This window comes from Conger conger, unplaced genomic scaffold, assembly GCF_963514075.1.
Source record: "Conger conger unplaced genomic scaffold, fConCon1.1 SCAFFOLD_54, whole genome shotgun sequence".
Lineage (NCBI taxonomy): Eukaryota > Metazoa > Chordata > Actinopteri > Anguilliformes > Congridae > Conger > Conger conger.
The window spans coordinates 264238-267760 of record NW_026890260.1 but is presented as its reverse complement, the minus strand read 5'-3'; positions in this window follow the sequence as shown (position 1 = coordinate 267760).

Genomic DNA, 3523 nt, shown 5'->3' with positions numbered 1-3523 from the left:
AGTTGGAAAAATTGGCAGTTGGAAAAATTGGCAGTTGGAAAAATCGGCAGTTGGAAAAATCGGCAATTGAAAAATCGGCAGTTGAAAAATTGGCAGTTGGAAAAATTGGCAGTTGGAAAAATTGGCAGTTAAAATTTGGCAGTTGGAAAAATTGGCAGTTGGAAAAATTGGAAGTTGGAAAAATCGGAAGTTGGAAAAATTGGCAGTTGGAAAAATCGGCAGTTGAAAAATTGGCAGTTGGAAAAATCGGCAGTTGAAAAATTGGCAGTTGGAAAAATTGGCAGTTGGAAAATTGGAAATTGAAAAATTGGAAATTGAAAAATTGGAAATTGAAAAATTGGCAGTTGAAAAATCGGCAGTTGAAAAATTTGCAGTTGGAAAAATCGGCAGTTGAAAAATCGACAGTTGAAAAATTGGCAGTTGAAAAATTGGCAGTTGGAAAAATTGGCAGTTGGAAAAATTGGCAGTTGAAAAATTGGCAGTTGAAAAATTGGCAGTTGAAGAATTGGCAGTTGGAAAAATTGGCAGTTGAAAAATTGGAAATTGAAAAATTGGCAGTTGAAAAATTGGCAGTTGAAAAATTGGCAGTTGAAAAATTCGAAATTGAAAAATTGGAAATTGAAAAATTGGAAATTGAAAAATTGGAAATTGAAAAATTGGCAGTTGGAAAAATTGGCAGTTGGAAAAATTGGCAGTTGAAAAATTGGCAGTTGAAAAATTGGCAGTTGGAAAAATTGGCAGTTGGAAAAATTGGCAGTTTGTCAATTGGCAGTTGGAAAAATTGGCAGTTGGAAAAATTGGAAGTTGAAAAATCGGCAGTTGAAAAATTGGCAGTTGAAAAATTGGCAGTTGGAAAAATTGGCAGTTGAAAAATTGGCAGTTGAAAAATTGGCAGTTTGAAAAATTGGAAGTTGAAAAATCGGCAGTTGAAAAATTGGCAGTTGAAAAATTGGCAGTTGGAAAAATTGGCAGTTGAAAAATTGGCAGTTGAAAAATTGGCAGTTGGAAAAATTGGCAGTTGGAAAATTGGAAATTGAAAAATTGGAAATTGTAAAATTGGAAATTGAAAAATTGGCAGTTGAAAAATTGGCAGTTGAAAAATTGGCAGTTGGAAAAATTGACAGTTGAAAAAATTGGCAGTTGGAAAAATTGGCAGTTGGAAAATTGGAAATTGAAAAATTGGAAATTGAAAAATTGGCAGTTGGAAAAATTGGCAGTTGAAAAATTGGCAGTTGAAAAATTGGCAGTTGAAGAATTGGCAGTTGGAAAAATTGGTAGTTGGAAAATTGGAAATTGAAAAATTGGCAGTTGGAAAAATTGGCAGTTGGAAAAATTGGCAGTTGGAAAAATTGGCAGTTGGAAAAATCGGCAGTTGGAAAAATCGGCAGTTGAAAAATTGGCAGTTGGAAAAATTGGCAGTTGGAAAAATTGGCAGTTGAAAAATTGGCAGTTGAAAAATTGGCAGTTGGAAAAATTGGCAGTTGGAAAAATTGGCAGTTGGAAAAATTGGCAGTTGAAAAATTGGAAATTGAAAAATTGGCAGTTGGAAAAATTGGCAGTTGGAAAAATCGGCAGTTGAAAAATTGGCAGTTGGAAAAATCGGCAGTTGAAAAATTGGCAGTTGGAAAAATTGGCAGTTGGAAAATTGGAAATTGAAAAATTGGAAATTGAAAAATTGGCAGTTGAAAAATCGGCAGTTTAAAAATTTGCAGTTGGAAAAATCGGCAGTTGAAAAATTGGCAGTTGAAAAATTGGCAGTTGAAAAATTGGCAGTTGAAAAATTGGCAGTTGGAAAAATTGGCAGTTGGAAAATTGGAAATTGAAAAATTGGAAATTGAAAAATTGGCAGTTGAAAAATTGGCAGTTGAAAAATTGGCAGTTGAAAAATTGGTAGTTGAAAAATTGGCAGTTGAAAAAATTGGCAGTTGGATAATTGGAAATTGAAAAATTGGAAATTGAAAAATTGGCAGTTGGAAAAATTGGCAGTTGAAAAATTGGCAGTTGAAAAATTGGCAGTTGAAGAATTGGCAGTTGGAAAAATTGGCAGTTGGAAAATTGGAAATTGAAAAATTGGCAGTTGGAAAAATTGGCAGTTGAAAAATTGGCAGTTGGAAAAATTGGCAGTTGGAAAATTGAGAGAGCGAATTGGCAGTTGAAAAAATTGGCAGTTGGATAATTGGAAATTGAAAAATTGGAAATTAAAAAATTGGCAGTTGGAAAAATTGGCAGTTGAAAAATTGGCAGTTGAAAAATTGGCAGTTGAAGAATTGGCAGTTGGAAAAATTGGCAGTTGGAAAATTGGAAATTGAAAAATTGGCAGTTGGAAAAATTGGCAGTTGGAAAAATCGGCAGTTGGAAAAATCGGCAGTTGAAAAATCGGCAGTTGGAAAAATTGGCAGTTGGAAAAATTGGCAGTTGGAAAAATTGGCAGTTGGAAAAATTGGCAGTTAAAAATTGGCAGTTAGAAAAATTGGCAGTTGGAAAAATTGGAAGTTGGAAAAATCGGAAGTTGGAAAAATTGGCAGTTGGAAAAATCGGCAGTTGAAAAATTGGCAGTTGGAAAAATCGGCAGTTGAAAAATTGGCAGTTGGAAAAATTGGCAGTTGAAAAATTGGCAGTTGAAAAATTGGCAGTTGAAAAATTGGCAGTTGAAAAATTGGCAGTTGGAAATTGGCAGTTGGAAAAATTGGCAGTTGGAAAAATTGGCAGTTGAAAAATTGGCAGTTTAAAAATTGGCAGTTGGAAAAATTGGCAGTTGAAAAATTGGCAGTTGAAAAATTGGCAAAATTGGCAGTTGGAAAAATTGGAAGTTGGAAAAATCGGCAGTTGGAAAAATCGGCAGTTGAAAAATCGGCAGTTGAAAAATTGGGAGTTGGAAAAATTAGCAGTTGGAAAAATTGGCAGTTGGAAAAATTGGCAGTTGGAAAAATCGGCAGTTGGAAAAATCGGCAGTTGAAAAATTGGCAGTTGGAAAATTGGAAATTGAAAAATTGGAAATTGAAAAATTGGCAGTTGAAAAATTGGCAGTTGAAAAATTGGCAGTTGAAAAATTGGCAGTTGGAAAAATTGGAAGTTGAAAAATCGGCAGTTGAAAAATTGGCAATTGAAAAATTGGCAGTTGGAAAAATTGGCAGTTGAAAAATTGGCAGTTGAAAAATTGGCAGTTGGAAAAATTGGCAGTTGGAAAAATTGGCAGTTGAAAAATTGGCAGTTGGAAAAATTGGCAGTTGAAAAATTGGCAGTTGGAAAAATTGGCAGTTGGAAAATTGGAAATTGAAAAATTGGAAATTGAAAAATTGGAAATTGAAAAATTGGAAATTGAAAAATTGGCAGTTGAAAAATTGGAAATTGAAAAATTGGAAATTGAAAAATTGTCAGTTGGAAAAATTGGCAGTTGAAAAATTGGCAGTTGAAAAATTGGCAGTTGGAAAAATTGGCAGTTGGAAAATTGGAAATTGAAAAATTGGAAATTGAAAAATTGGCAGTTGAAAAATTGGCAGTTGAAAAATTGGGAGTTGAAAAA